This window comes from Phyllobates terribilis, unplaced genomic scaffold, assembly GCF_046119375.1.
Source record: "Phyllobates terribilis strain yellow unplaced genomic scaffold, ASM4611937v1 Scaffold_2__4_contigs__length_985480577, whole genome shotgun sequence".
NCBI lineage: Eukaryota > Metazoa > Chordata > Amphibia > Anura > Dendrobatidae > Phyllobates > Phyllobates terribilis.
The window spans coordinates 660,339,854-660,357,067 of record NW_027362762.1 but is presented as its reverse complement, the minus strand read 5'-3'; positions in this window follow the sequence as shown (position 1 = coordinate 660,357,067).

Below are 17,214 nucleotides of genomic sequence, written 5' to 3'. Positions count from 1 at the left end.
CTTATTTCTCACTGCAAAATGCAAAAAAAAATTATCTAATTTATACAATGTGCTTTTCTTGATTTTTTTTGGATATTCTATCTCTCAATGTTAAAATTAAGCTGCCCTTAAAATTATAGACCGTTCATGTCTTTGTCAGTGGGCAAACTTACAAAAACAGCAAGGGATCAAATAATTATTTCCCCCACTGTAAATGCTCCAAAGTAAAAAAAAAATACTCTTCTTACTGGTTCTCCATTGCAACTTCTTCAAAGTTGGACGAGTTCTTTGCCGGGCTCTGTTATCACCCTGTTATGGCTGAACTAGGGTGTCAATAATGCAATCACTGGCAACAGCAGTGACCAACCACACCAAAAAGTAGAACATAACACATGAGCAGAAAGTTACAGTACAGACCAAAAGTTTGGACACACCTTCTCATGTAAAGATTTTTCTGTATTTTCATGACTTTGAAAATTGTACATTCACACTGAAGGCATCAAAACTATGAATTAACACATGTGGAATTATATACTTAACAAAAAAGTGTGAAACAACTGAAAATATGTCTTATATTCTAGGTTCTTCAAAGTAGCCACCTTTTGCTTTGATGACTGCTTTGCACACTCTTGGCATTCTCTTGATGAGCTTCAAGAGGCACTTGTACATCTAATTATTACTTTTCTTTATTAAAAATTGTTATAGTCAAATCTATTGAAAACAGACTCAAAAAAATGCAAGTGTTGATGTTGTCTAAAGTTATATTACAAAGCGATACTAAGATTGTATGCAAAGAAGTGTGAGTGTGCAATTAGATTTTTAATCTGTCCAAACTGTTGAAAAAATAATTGAAAGCTCTTAGAAAACAGGTCGCACAAATGAACATAGTCAAATTGAGATCTTCCACTCGTCTTGAGGTTCAGGTTTTGAACCATGCTGATGTGTGAAGTTCAGATACCTGAATGCCATGCATATGATCAAGTTGGCAGTACATGAGTGTCATGTCATTTTTATGGTAATTATATAATCACACTAATGGCTCATGCAGATGATCGTAGTTTTGGTCTAAGTGCAATCCAATGTTTTGTGTGTTATTCAATGAGTGCACATGTCCAATTTGTTCCTCGCAACACTCTTTTGCGTTGTGCAAAAATTTTGCAACTTTTCAAAGCTTTTTTACACCAGAATTCTGCCATAAAAGCTTTGATGATTCTGGGCCAAAGAGTGCAATCTTGTTATACCAAAGAGTACTTAATTTTCTGATACATGTAGATCCTATCTTTTAATGCTTTTCTAGCTCATATAATTCATTTCCCAGGTTTGTGATTTGCTGTTTATTAAATTGTCATATTTCCAAATCATTGAAGACAGTGGTGTATTTAGCAATCATGGGGCCGCATAGCAAAAGTCCTAATTGGGCTCTACAAATAAAAATATCCAGCGGAGTAGGTGGAGTCATGGCGCATAGGTACAGTCACAGAAGGGCATATTTCACAACATCTAAAGAAAGGGAGAGGGACATGTATTGTGACACTCATTAATTTTGTTCCTATTGAAGTCCCTTAGTGCCCTGTCCTATGAAACCCCTTTCACGACCCCCATGATGTCCCCGCAGCCAACAGCATACAGCATGTTGCCCCCACAGCTACCCCTCACAGTATAATGTCACCCCAAAGTACTCCCAACAGAGTATGATGGCCTCACAGCCCCCACACAGTATAATTGCCCCCACAGCCCACCACATAATTTAGTGGCTCCCACAGCCCCACTGCACAATATGATGCTCCCCATAACTCATCACAAAGTATGATTGCCCCTACAGCCCTACAGATAGTTAGATGGTCCCCCACATAGTTCAATGACCCCACAGCTTGCACAGTATGAGTACAGGTTTCATCCCACCACAAAGTATGATGGCCCTTCAAACAATATGATGGCCCCACAGTCCCTCCATACAGTATGATGGCTCCCATAGCCTGCACACAGTATGATGTCCCCCTACAGATCCCTACACAGTATAATGTCCCTCTACAAAGTATGATGGCCCTCCTCACAATATAATGACATCCACAGCCCCTCCACACAGTATAATGGACCCCACATAGTATGATTCCCTCCTACAGAGTATGATGGCGCTCACACCCCAACACAGAGAATGATGCCCCCCCCACTGTCCTACATACAGTATGATGGCCCCACATAGCTCCCCACACATTATGATGGCCCCTGACATAATATAATGACCCCCACACAGCCTTCCACATAGTATGATGCCTCTCCACCCATGATTATGGCTTACGCAGCCACCTACAAATACTGACTAATAAAAAAAAAATTAACAAAATTCCTCACCTAGCCTAGTTCCCCTAATGTGGTGCTCCAGTCTGTACTGAATGTGGACTGAGGCTCTGTGCAGCAGGCGTAATGTAGTGAGTGACATCACTTAGTCTGTTACACTATTCTATTTAATGGTATTTGAGTATGCAGAAACCATTGAAATTATGTCACTGGGCAGCAGAAAGGGGGTAGACAGGGGGGTAGACATTCCGAATGGGGCTCTTCTCACACATGGGCACATTGAGTTTTCTGCTATTGGAAGTACGCCCCCAAGCAAAGATAATTTTTGAATAAATTCAGGATGGTTAGGCTACATCAATGGGAGAGGACCCTCACTTACATCCGCAACATCCACAATATAGTTGTCCAAACTTTTTCTGCCATACAAATGCTACTGTAGCGCCGGCGTCCCTGCCCTCTGCTAGGCAGGGACGCTGTTCGCCTCAACTCTCAGCTCCGTGCCCAGCGTCCTCCTCCCGCTCTGCTGGCAGCGCGCGCTCCTTCCCGGCCACTGTGCTTAGGGCGCGCACGCGCGCTCTCCCTCCCTCTTAAAGGGGCCGCGCGCGCCGTCCTAAGGAGTCCCCGGCCAATGGCCGGAGGACTTCACCATATATAAGGCACCTCCTCCAAAATGGAGGTGCCCGAGCAATGTTGTTGCACTGTTCACTACTCTGCTTCAGCCCTCAGGTCCCGTTGCCAGTTACCTGCCAGATACCTGCCAGATTCCTGCCAGCTTGCTGTCTTATTCCTGTCTGATTATCTGCTACCTGCCTGCTAGTCTGAGGTCCGACGGTCTGCCTTACTACTCCTGTCAGTCTGTCTAAGGACCAGCCTGTCCGCTCACCTGGGAGCGCACTCCAGCCACCTGCCTGCTTGCCTGAGGTCCGAAGGTCTGCCTTCCAACTCCTGTCAGTCTGTCTATGGACCAGCTTGCCTGCTCACCTGGGAGCACACATCTGCTACCTGCTTGCTAGCCTACCTGGAGGCTCCGCTGTCACGTGCTGTGACCACCTGCCTGTCCAGTGACTCCTGCCCGCTCACCTGGGAGCGCTCATCTGCTGCCTGTCTGCTAGCCTACCTGGAGGCTCTGCCGTCACGTGCTGTGACCACCCGCCTGTCCAGAGACTTCTGCCCGCTCACCTGGGAGCGCTCTTCTGCCGCCTGTCTGTTGGTCTTCCTGGAGGCTCCGCCGTCACATGCTGTGACCACCCGTTCATCCAGAGACTCTCGCCTGCTCACCTGGGAGCTCACGTCTATCATCAGCCGCCACAGGTCGTACCAACCCTTTACCCAGAGACTGCCCCGGTCACTTGCCGTGACCATCTGCCCGTTCATTCAGAGACTGCCCCGGTCACTTGCCGTGACCATCTGCCCGTTCATTCAGAGACTGCCCCGGTCACTTGCCGTGACCATCTGCCCGTTCTTTCAGAGACTGCCCCGGTCACTTGCCGTGACCATCTGCCCATTCATCCAGAGACTGCCCCGGTCACTTGCCGTGACCTCCAGCCCGTTCACTCAGAGACTGTCCCGGTCACCTGCTGTGACTTCCTGCCCGTCTTCCCTGGTCGCCACCCGCTGCCTTACAAGGACCGCCCCCTTGTATAGTAGCTCAGAGGTTCCGCCTCCCAGACCCGTTACAGTTTGCTCGGGCCATGGAACCCGGTGGCACCCAAGTTCCCTCGCTCTCGGACCTGTGTCATGAACTGTCCCGTCAAAGGTCCCAACAGGAGTCCATCCTGGGTCACCTGCGGAATGTCAATACTCGCCTGGACGCTCTGACTGCTCCACCAGCAACCTCCGCCAGTGCCATGTCTCGTAATCCGGCAGCTCTGCTGCCCATTAATACCATGGTATCCTACCCCGGACCCCGGCTTTCTGCACCTCCTCGCTTCGGAGGCGACTCCGCCCAGGCTCGGGGCTTCATAAATCAGTGCACCCTGCACTTTGAACTATTGTCCCACCAGTTTAACTCCGACCGAGCCAAAATTGCATTTATCATGTCCCATCTCACCGGGGAGGCCCTGGCCTGGCTAAATCCTCTATGGGAGAGAGGAGACCCCCTGGTGTCCAACCTGCCTGCTTTTCTCACGGCTTTCCGGAAAGTCTTCGACGAACCCGGACGGAAGACCTCATCCGCATCATCACTGCTACGCCTCCGTCAGGGAAGTCTCACCGTGGGCCAATATGCCATACGGTTCCGTACCCTTGCCTCGGAGCTGGCCTGGGATAACGACGCTCTGGTATCCGTCTTCTGGGAGGGTCTGTCCGGCCGTATTAAAGATGAACTTGCCGGTCGGGACATCCCTACCACTCTCGATGACCTAATAACTCTTGCCACCCGGATTGACCTACGGTTCCAGGAGCGTGCCAAAGAGGTCACCCGTGAGAGGAGGTTACCACGTCTAGCTCCTACTTTTCAGAAACCCGTCACTCCCTCCGTCTCTACCCAGGTACACTCTCCTGAGCCTATGCAGGCCGACCAGACCAAGATGGTCAAAACTCGTCAGGACTTACGCCGTGCCGAGGGGAGCTGCTTCTACTGTGGCAGTAAGGAGCACCGGATCCGTACCTGCCCGGAGAGGTCGGGAAACGCCTTTGTCTAGGTTCGCTCAGAGAGGTCGACCTAGACAAGAATAAATCCTCTCCATCTCTGCTGTTGTCAGTCTCAATCGTCTGCGGGGAGAACCGTTATTTCGAACTAGCCCAACTTGACTCTGGAGCAGCCGGGAATCTTATTTCACAGTCCCTGGTAGAGAAATACCGCATCCCCACCAAACCTCTGGCTGTACCCTTGTCTGTTGCTGCCGTGGATGGGGGTCTCTTACCACGCCCCATCCAACTCATCACCGAATCCATTACTCTGCAGGTGGGAATGCTGCATTCTGAGAGTATCTCCTTTCATGTTCTGCTTGGACTCTCCCACGCCCTCTTGCTAGGCCTACCTTGGCTCCAGAGACATGCACCCGTGCTTGACTGGCAGACCGGAGAAGTCCTTCGCTGGGGACAGGACTGCCATAAGACCTGTCTGGTTCCCGTCCATCCCGTCCGTCCTTCTCCTACCCCAGCTAATCTACCTGGACTTCCAATTCCTTATTGGTCTTATGCTGATGTCTTTAATAAAAAGGAAGCAGAGACACTACCCCCTCATAGACCATACGACTGCCCTATCGACCTGTTACCTGGTACTACTCCTCCCCGTGGGCGTATTTATCCATTATCCGCTGCTGAGACCCGGTCGATGTCCGAATATATTGAGGAGAATCTGGCCAGGGGATTCATCCGGAAATCTACCTCCCCGGCGGGAGCAGGCTTCTTTTTCGTCAAAAAGAAGAACGGCTCTCTCCGTCCCTGTATAGACTATAGAGGCCTTAACCAGATCACGGTGAAGAATAAGTACCCCCTTCCGCTCATTCCGGAGTTATTTGATCGTCTGAGGGGGGCTAGAATCTTCACCAAACTGGACCTCCGTGGGGCGTACAACCTGGTCCGTATCCGTCAGGGGGATGAATGGAAGACGGCATTCAACACCCGGGACGGCCACTATGAATATCTGGTAATGCCCTTTGGTCTCTGTAACGCTCCTGCCGTCTTTCAAGAGTTGGTCAATGACATCTTCCGGGACCTTCTCTACTCCTGCGTAGTGGTGTACCTGGACGACATCTTGGTCTTCTCTCCGGATCTCCAGACTCACCGGAGGGACGTTCGTCAGGTCCTGCTCAGGCTCAGGCACAATCACCTCTTCGCTAAATACGAGAAGTGCCTCTTTGAGCAGACCTCGCTTCCGTTTTTGGGCTACATTATTTCTCAGACCGGCCTACGAATGGATCCAGAGAAACTGTCTGCCATCGAGAAATGGCCTCGACCGGAGGGGTTGAAGGCCATTCAGCGATTCCTGGGCTTCGCTAACTACTACCGCCTCTTCATACCACACTTCTCTTCCCGGACTGCCCCAATTTCCGCGCTCACCCGTAAGGGTACTAATCCCAAAGAGTGGCCGCCCGAAGCAGAGGAGGCCTTTCTTTCCCTAAAACAGGCCTTCTCTTCCGCCCCGGTGCTACATCGCCCGGACGGCAACAAGCAGTTCTTCCTGGAAGTTGACGCCTCCTCCTCTGGAGCCGGAGCGGTACTTACTCAAAAATCATCTTCCGGGAGAATGGTAACTTGTGGCTTCTTCTCCAAACTCTTCTCCTCTTCTGAGCGCAACTATTCCATAGGAGACCGAGAGTTATTGGCCATCAAGCTGGCGTTGGAGGAGTGGCGTTACCTACTCGAGGGGGCTCTTCACCCGGTAATAATTTACACTGACCACAAGAACTTGGCTTACCTCCAGCATGCCCAGAGACTTAACCCGCGCCAAGCCCGGTGGTCCTTGTTTTTTGCTCGCTTTGATTTTGTTCTTCATTTTCGCCCGGCTGACAAAAACGTCAAAGCAGACGCCTTGTCCCGATCCTTTCTGGTGTCCGATCTCGAGGAAGAACCTAAACATATCATCGATCCCGCCAGAGTAATGCAGGTGGCTCCCGTGAGTCTAAATCATCTCCCTCCCAGTAAGACGTTTGTTTCAGTACCTGATCGGAAGAAGATCCTACACTGGGGCCATTCGTCTAAACTAGCTGGCCACGCCGGTCAGAAAAAGACCCTCCAGCTTATTGCCCGGCACTACTGGTGGCCTACCCTGCACAAGGACGTAATAGACTTTGTTTCTGCCTGTGTGTCCTGCGCCCGCAACAAAGTCCCGAGACACCTGCCAGCCGGTCGCCTCCTTCCGCTTCCTGTGCCTGCTGCCCCCTGGCAGCATATTGCTATGGACTTCATAACTGATCTCCCCGTCTCCGCCGGTTGTACGGTCATTTGGGTGGTCGCTGATCGCTTTTCCAAGATGGCTCACTTTATTCCCCTGCCAGCCCTCCCGTCTGCACCCGAGCTGGCTAAAGACTTTATCCGCCACATCTTCCGTCTTCATGGCCTGCCCCTCTACATCGTGTCGGATCGTGGGGTACAGTTCACCTCACGTTTCTGGAGAGCCACTTGTAAACTGCTAGACGTCACCCTGGACTTCTCTTCCGCTTACCACCCACAGTCCAATGGTCAAGTGGAGCGGATCAATCAGAACCTGACCAGTTACCTCCGGCACTTCGTTAATGCCCATCATTCAGACTGGGTGGATCTCCTACCATGGGCCGAGTTCTCTTATAACAATCACGAGAGCGAATCCTCCTCCAAATCCCCGTTTTTTGTAGTCTTCGGTCAGCATCCTCGGATTCCTTTTCCTGTCTCCACCTCTGTGGACAACCCGGCTGCGGAATCTCTCGTTAGCAAATTTTCCTCCATTTGGGAGAGTACCCGATCCGCACTCCTTCAGTCGTCCGAACGGATGAAAAGACACGCTGACAAAAAACGCCTGGATCCTCCACAATTTCGTCCTGGAGATAAAGTCTGGCTCTCATCTAAATATGTCCGACTCAAGATACCTTCTTACAAGTTAGGGCCTCGGTTCATCGGTCCTCTGGAGGTCATCAGTCAGATCAACCCGGTGGCCTATAAATTGAAACTCCCGGCCAACTTACGGATCCCTAACTCCTTCCATGTATCTCTCCTCAAACCTGTGGTACTTAACTCTTTTTCCAAGTCTACAGGTACGCCTCCTGCTCCGGTTTCTGCTGAGGACGAGTTTGAGGTAGAGAACATTCTTGCCACCAAAAGGGTAAGAGGAAAGACCTTTTTTCTAGTAGATTGGAAGGGGTTTGGTCCTGAGGAGAGAACGTGGGAGCCCCGGGAGAACATCCATGCCCCTCTTATCCTAGCTAAATTTCTGTCTGGCCTAAAAAAGGGGGGGCCTAAAGGGGGGGGTACTGTAGCGCCGGCGTCCCTGCCCTCTGCTAGGCAGGGATGCTGTTCCCCTCACCTCTCTGCTCCGTGACCGGCGTCCTCCTCCCGCTCTGCTGGCAGCGCGCGCTCCTTCCCGGCCACTGTGCTTAGGGCGCGCGCGCTCTCCCTCCCTCTTAAAGGGGCCGCGCGCGCCGTCCTAAGGAGTCTCCGGCCAATGGCCGGAGGACTTCACCATATATAAGGCACCTCCTCCAAAATGGAGGTGCCCGAGCAATGTTGTTGCACTGTTCACTACTCTGCTTCAGCCCTCAGGTCCCATTGCCAGTTACCTGCCAGATACCTGCCAGATTCCTGTCAGCTTGCTGTCTTATTCCTGTCTGATTATCTGCTACCTGTCTGCTAGTCTGAGGTCCGACGGTCTGCCTTACTACTCCTGTCAGTCTGTCTAAGGACCAGCCTGTCCGCTCACCTGGGAGCGCACTCCAGCCACCTGCCTGCTTGCCTGAGGTCCGACGGTCTGCCTTCCAACTCCTGTCAGTCTGTCTATGGACCAGCTTGCCTGCTCACCTGGGAGCACACATCTGCTACCTGCTTGCTAGCCTACCTGGAGGCTCCGCCGTCACGTGCTGTGACCACCTGCCTGTCCAGTGACTCCTGCCCGCTCACCTGGGAGCGCTCATCTGCTGCCTGTCTGCTAGCCTACCTGGAGGCTCTGCCGTCACGTGCTGTGACCACCCGCCTGTCCAGAGACTTCTGCCCGCTCACCTGGGAGCGCTCTTCTGCCGCCTGTCTGTTGGTCTTCCTGGAGGCTCCGCCGTCACATGCTGTGACCACCCGTTCATCCAGAGACTCTCGCCTGCTCACCTGGGAGCTCACGTCTATCATCAGCTGCCACAGGTCGTACCAACCCTTTACCCAGAGACTGCCCTGGTCACTTGCCGTGACCATCTGCCCGTTCATTCAGAGACTGCCCCGGTCACTTGCCGTGACCATCTGCCCGTTCATTCAGAGACTGCCCCGGTCACTTGCCGTGACCATCTGCCCGTTCATTCAGAGACTGCCCCGGTCACTTGCCGTGACCATCTGCCCGTTCATTCAGAGACTGCCCCGGTCACTTGCCGTGACCATCTGCCCGTTCATCCAGAGACTGCCCCGGTCACTTGCCGTGACCTCCAGCCCGTTCACTCAGAGACTGTCCCGGTCACCTGCTGTGACTTCCTGCCCGTCTTCCCTGGTCGCCACCCGCTCCCTTACAAGGACCGCCCCCTTGTATAGTAGCTCAGAGGTTCCGCCTCCCAGACCCGTTACAGCTACCAAGTTTTGTTTGTCAAGATGCCAAAGCTAGGAGCACTCAAGTAAAATTTGGCACGGTATTTGGAACTCTACCACATTTACGCTGCATAAATCATGAAGCATAAAGGTCAAGAAAAGTGCAAAAATAATTTTCTTTTTTTTCCGCAAAAGAAGACACTATACTTTTTTTTCTTCATGTTAAGACTTGTATGCTTCCAAGGGTTAAGCCTACACACTGCTTCATCTGTATACTCCTACTGTGGTAACAATAGACATTGAAGAGGAAAGGGAGAGCCCCGCTGATTTGGGAAGCCAAGCTCCCTGTATTTATCCAAGCTGTGTGTCAGAGGGGTAGCCCTGCTGCTTTCACACACTGTCTGACTGCAGCCTGTCAGCAGATCCCCGGGTTACAGACTGCACAGGCTCAAGGGACAGCAGCCAAGGAGAGAGGCCGTCTAGCCGCAGATCCAGATGTGGGGGCCACTGAACGCCAGCACTCCCAGAAAAGCCTTTCAGACTAAACAATTGTGACTTGGCTGTGAGAAGCAGGACAGCTCCAGCTGCAGCCTCCCCCTCCTGTCCCTTTAATTGGGCTGGCAGGCGCTGGGGCGCACTCAGAGAGGGGGAATCTCCCCATGGGACTGCACAGTTTTGGCAAAGCTCCCGCCTGGCTACCTTAAAGAAAGAAAAGAAAGAAAGGAAGAAGGAAAAAAAGAAAACTGAGAACACGTCTCCGAGGTGTTTACTGCTGAATCCAGCTGAGACCGCTCCTATTTCCCAAATTCTGCCCTCTGCCCCTTGCTGCATATAAGTTGAAAGCCCCAGAGAGGAAGATGTGTTATTGGTCTGATCTCACCAGTAGGAGACTGATTTTGTGCCATCAACAGCTGCTTGTGACCTTCAACATCTACAGGACTTCAGTGATGTTACTCCGGAAAAGTGACGTTTCAGTCACTTAGGAAAAGGCAAACGTCCTCTGCCCTATACGCAATGTCCCCGCCACATAGAAATGCTCTCATCTCCGCACACACTTTTGTTTCTTCATTTTGTTGTTATCGTTTGCGTTTTTTTCTTCACATGAACAATGAATTTTTCTTGCCAGTTTTCAACGTCTACAAAAACGCCTATAGGAATAAAGGAAGAAAAAATGTGATACCTAGACCTGAGTTTTGAGAAATACCCTAGTAATAAAAACTGTCAGAAAATGCCACAAACCAAAATGCATTGCATGAAGTTCATTTTATATTTCACTTTCAAGGGGTTGTCCAGTGAAAACCAGGATAGGAGATAATTAACTGATCGGTGGGTTTCCGACCGCTGGGACCAGTAACGATCAACAGAACGGGGACGTTTTATCCCCAAGGGGGCACTTTTATCCAATTTACAAAATTGAGCAGCAGGTCGGATGCTCCCCTGGTGCTCCATTCATTCTGTATCAGGCTGCCAGAAAAGCTGAGCGCTGCTCTTGCTGCCCCATAAGGAATGAATGGAGTGGAAGATAATTATGCACTGTCGCTCCATTCTAAGGGGCTAGAAGTGCCCTTTTCAAATTATAGGTGCAAGCCCCAGCAGTCGGACCCCTAACGATCAACAAGTGATCACCAAGTCAATGGTCAGCTAAAGGGCTTGCCACACGCAGCATTTTTGCTGCTTTTTTGTGTGCGTTTTTGTGTTGGAAAAACCTAAGCATTTCATAGTAGCAGCAAAATAGAAGAGATTTCTAATATCACATTCACACTGTGCTTTTTTTTTCAGTGCATCAATGATCTGTTTGCTTTTTTCTTTAAGCCGCAGGTGTCAATTCTTTCAGCATTTTTGCTGCATTCTTTTCCTATTCAATTGAATGCATGAAAAGCTGATCAAAAAACACATAAAAAACTGCATGAAAAGCGCATCATTCAAGTGTTTTTCCTGCCAAAAATGAATTTTTTATGTGAAAAAAAAAATGCTGCAAAAAAGCACTGGTGGAACATCCCCTTAACTTGTTTTTACTGGATAGCCCCTCCAATGTATTGGCTGATTGCAACATTTTGAGTAAAAAAAATACCAGCAAAAGAGCCATGGAAAAAGCTATGAAAACTGTGGCGTAGGTGCCACTGCTATATACCCTATGTCACATTTTAGGTTTCAAGCTCAATTTCTTCCTTTTTATATCCAGAATAATGTAAATGTTAAGTTGTTCTGATCCCTTAATGCACGTGTCAAGCACTTTTAGCGATCTTAAAATATTTCATGCATGAAACAACTTATACTATTTCATATACAATTTCATGCAATACACATAAGTTAACATTAGAACAAATTAATGTAATTTCGCACCATGAACTTGAAGCACAAAATTCAATAATATAGACAAGCAGATATTTTTGTTGGAGTTGAAAGAAACAGGTAGAAAATTCAGTTCAATAAATAAAGACAAGAGCCCCAACTCATCAGTTTTCTTCTGAATTCTAGTGTAAAACTGATTGAAATGGCGCAAAACTTTTGATCTGCGCAAAATTTTTGCGACTTTAGCATTTTTAAGAGACTCTCCGCCGGCTTAGTTAATTTTTTTGAAAAGTGGGAAGATCTCAGCCGTGATGGAAGCAGTAGAGCCCGCTCGCCTCTTAAAGAATTTACAGCATCTTACTCTTGGGCATACAAAAAGGGCCCTGGCGTGTGACATTTGCCATATTTGAACAGATTTATATAAGAAGCAAATTGACATCATTATAATGCCAGACTTAAGCTGGGGCTGAACATCAACTTTGGCAGCGGTGAAACATCGCTGCATGCTGCTTCTACGTCACTCGTTCACATGGCCGTATTTTCAGTCCGGATGTTTCTTGACATAACATCAGATCGCACTTGAATTAATGTTATTCTATAGGGTTGTACAAAATCGCTGCCAGTCCAATACTCGGATTGCACTCAACCATGTAAGCGAATGAGCTTGTGGAAACTATCAGACTGCACTTGGATGAGATTTGAGTGCAGTCTTATAGAAGATGGAGACATTTTTTTCACCATCCTCTAATCTGAGAGAAATCGACCCGGATGAGATCATGTATGGTTGTCTGCCCCTAATACAGGTGAATAGTGTAGCTCACTTTGACTCTATGGTGCTGCGACTAACATGTTGCAAAAAATCCAGTTTTTTTTTTTCCCGATTTAACCTAGTAGCATATAGTGATCTCAACTTGTGTCTTGGCTAAAGTCGTTGTAGCCCCAGCCTTAATAAATACCTATAATCAAGCTATACCAGCAGTATGAGAAATTTTCCATGCATTAGCGCTATAGTAAATTATTACTGTGTATCTAAATTCTAAAAGCTTTCCACTTAAAGTATATAATCCAGGAACAATTTATGGTCAGAAATTAAATTCAAGCTAATTGTCAATTAATAATATGATAAATCACGCGGCCTTTTAAAGTAATGAACTTTTCTCCTAGAGCTGAGATAATTGTACCTAGGATCACAAGCTGTGGTTCAAGTTTAGGAAAAGAGAGCATGTGTGCTGCCCAGTTGGCAGTGCAGAGGTTAATTAGAGATCTGCTGAACACTGGTGTCAGGACTTTGAGAGCAGAGATCAGTGAAAGCGGAGGCCTGGCTGGACAGCCTTCCTTTGTTTGTTTTCCTGAGATTGGGAGGTCTGAATTCTTTCGCAATGCCGTAGCAGTTTTGGGTGTTTTTTAAGACTGAAGGCCAGGAACTGCAGGTACTTCCTAGAAAACGGAGGGTGCATCTCTGGAGCTACAATTAGAGAAAATGACGGGTCAAAGGTGCAAAATCAGACACGTAAACCAACAGTGTGTGATTTTTGGGCAAAGTTTCTAGTCCTAAAAGTTTTTTTTTTTCTTTTTGTATTTCAAAGAAATTAAATGAAGAAGAGCCTTTTCTTTAACTTCAGGCATAAAATAAATAGAAGCACTTTTTTTTTTTTTCTGGTTGAGCTTTTGGCAGTGTTAATAATTTCCCCCCTGAAAAAAAAAAAAAAAAAACCCTTCCAATAAAAGGAAAACATGGAAAGAAAAACAAACTATTAGAAAATCGAGGAGGGAGGAAATGTTATTTAAAAGGTAACCAGACCGCATCATTTTCCAGCGGTATTATATTCTCCCCTCAGTATCCAAAATATATACGGGCTACAAGCCAAGAATGTAAAAGAAAAAACACCACGGCATAGACACAACATCTGGACAGAGGCAGAACAAAACCCCCATTTATCACACTTAATCCTGCAATGAAACAGTCAACAGTTTACTTCTGTTTTGCTAATTTAGCTTCTTTCATGCTATAAGGTGGAAAACCCAAAGGAGAAGCTTGCAGGCCAGGTCACTTACACAGCTCCTTAATATGGAATGTTCTGCTTTTTCTAGCCTTTGAAAACAGTTCTTTCCCTTTTATATTTGCCATGGGCACAATTTTTAGTCACTTTTACATTTGATCTGCTTGCCTGTAGCGGCTCGGCGTTATGTTCCTTCAGTGGCCTTTTGGTCAGATGCAGCACATAAAAAGCTTCCTAGAAATCCAATTTTTAGATCTGCGACCCTACACCTATATATTAGGGAGCTATTTGAAATAATATTAGTAAAACATAATATTCTGATATCTAATTATTACAATAATTTTAGAATCAGAAGCAAACCAGTAAGGTTACGTCCCTTGCACATTCGCTTGTGGAAAATCATCTACGTTTAACAGTGCCATCAAGGTGCATGAGATTTTAAGAAATGCTGCATATATGGTGCCAACGTGTTGTACACAGATGGTGATCATTCATATAGCTCTCTGTTGTCAATGGGGCCAACTAAGTTATTTCATGGTAAAAGTACTCCAGTTCTCCGTCAGTCAGTATGCAGCTAGAGACTGGGTCCACCACAGTGCCTCATGGACCTTGTTACTTAGAGTCAGCTGCTGTTCCAGTTATGGATTCATCTTCTGTGATTATTATAGGAATTCTAGACATGGAAGTAAGTCAGATTTCATGAGTGGCTCTTTGACCCCAGATGACAAAGATTAAAGCGAGACTTGTTGCAGCACAGCATGAACTGTTACAGTCATGGTTGCACACTGAATAGTGGCTTTGAGCTTGTTGGTTACAAAGTAATGATGGTTGGTATAGTTCAGTTTTGTTACACAACAATACTGTGGCACTGAGCTTGGAGGTTACACAACAATACTGTGGCACTGAGCTTGGTGGTTACACAACAATACTGAGGAACTGAGCTTGGTTACACAACAATACTGTGGCGCTGAGCTTGGTGGTTACACAGCAATACTGTGGCACTGAGCTTGGTAGTTACACAACAATACTGAGGTACTGAGCTTGGTGGTTACACAACAATACTGAGCAACTGAGCTTGGTTACACAACAATACTGTGGCGCTGAGCTTGGTGGTTACATAGCAATACTGTGGCACTGAGCTTGGTGGTTACACAACAATACTGAGGTACTGAGCTTGATAGTACTGGTAAAGCAGGATCTATCTTTTGTAACTAATACAGTTGGCAATTGCGGCTGGAGACAAGCAAAGCTCTACAGTTTGGGATTTAAGGCAATTATCACACTTGCAGATGAATTACGCATTGAACTTGCAGCAGAACTCCCAGAACAGACCACATTCTCCATCACTATCTCAGGTCACCTAAGACTCACATTTCTGGCTACAGCTAACTCCACTGTCTCAGGAGACTCCAGAGCTTGTTGTCACAGTCTCAGGTGACAGCATTAATTAGCATTACAAGCCACAGTCATTTTAGCTTAGGCCACACTAAATTCAACACCTGTGACTATGGAGCAGGCAGACTGAAGTAATCATCACAGTAGATCACTTTAAGGTGTAGCTTTCTGTTACTCTGGATGTAACGCCTATACTTTAATCTTACCAATAGTTGTGAGGGAACATCCATAATCACTCGATGTGTCTAAGGTAACTCTCTCTAGAGTTATGTCCTAGTTTGTCAGTTCAGAGCGGGACTCAGGGGGTCTACCGCAATCCACAAACATTAAATCAATCACTACTCTAACGCAGGTGAGCTTTAACCTAGCTGCGCACTCTAAAGGTATGTGCACACAATCAGGAGTCTCTGTGGATTTGACGCTATGTGCTTATACAGCATCAAACCCGCCGCAGACACATATTACAGCATAGTGGATCAGATTTTTAGAAATCCCATGTCCACTATGCATTCATCTGTGCCTGCGGATCACCCGCGGACACAGACATGTGGCGCGTCTTCCAAGACCGCACCCTGTCAATTTCTCTTGCAGAGTCGCTAGTTTCCGCAAGAGAAATCTGATCAGTACAATGTATTGAATGCGGTGAATCCACATGATTCAATGAACACATACAGATTCACCTACGTTCAATAAAACACAGTGCTTTGGACACAGCATAAAGTATGCTGGGTCCAATGCGCCGCTTGTCTGGATTGTGTTCTCATACCCTAACCCACTTACAAGTTCACTGGCTCCCAATGACTATAAGGTGCACATAACTTCTCATTGTTTATCAGCAGCCTCGACACCAGAACCACCCCCCTCTATGTGAGGCCCATTATTCTGTATGGAGGACTATATGGGGCCCATTATTCTGTATGGAGGACTTTGTGGGACCCATTATTCTGTATGGAGGACTTTGTGGGGCCCATTATTCTGTATACTGGTTGACCCGTGACTTTGTCCAGGTTTTTCATTTTGGCCTTCTGTGTGTTTGAGTTTGACATCCGGGCTCTAATGACTTAAGAACCTGCAGGTCTGACCATGTGACAACAGGTCCTTCACCAATGAAACGTATGAATCAGTATTTTCATAGATGTGCATGAATTAAATGGCATATAATGAGACTACCAGCCTGCATACCCACCACTTACACATTTAAAGATGCAGTGACTGTATCACTTATAGTGGGTATGGAGAGTATTCTGACCCCTTTAAAATTTTCACTCTTTATTTCATTGCAGCCATTTGGTAAATTCTAAAAAGTTCATTTTTTTCTCATTAAAGTACACTCTGCACCCCATCTTGACTGAAAAAAAATAGAAATTTAGAAATTTTTGAAAATGTATTAAAAAAGAATAACTGAAATATCACATGGTCATAAGTATTCAGACCCTTTGCTCAGACACTCATATTTAAATCACATGCTGTCCATTTCCTTGTGATCCTCCTTGAGATGGTTCTACTACTTCATTGGAGTCCAGCTGTGTTTAATTAAACTGATAGAACTTGATTTGTAATGGCACACACCTGTATATTTAAGACCTCACAGCTCACAGTGCATGTCAGACCAAATGAGAATCATGAGCTCAAAGGAACTGCCCAAGGAGCTCAGAGACAGAATTGTGGCAAGGCACAGATCTGGCCAAGGTTACAAAAGAATTTCTGCATTACTCAAGGTTCCTAAGAGCACAATGGCCCCCATAATCCTTAAATGGAAGAAGTTTGGGACCACCAGAAGTCTTCCTAGACCTGGCCGTCCAGCCAAACTGAGCAATTGTGGGAGAAGAGCCTTGGTGAGAGAGGTAAAGAAGAACCCCAGGACCACTGTGGCTGAGCTCCAGAGATGCTGTAGGGAGGTGGGAGAAAGTTCCACAAAGTCAACTATCACTGCAGCCCTCCACCAGTCGGGCCTTTATGGCAGAGTGGCCCGACAGAAGCCTCTCCTTAGTGCAAGACATATGAAAGCCCGCATAGAGTTTGCTCAAAAACACATGAAGGACTCCCAGACTATGAGAAATAAGATTCTCTGGTCTGATGAGACGAAGATAGAACTTTTTGGTGATAATTCTAA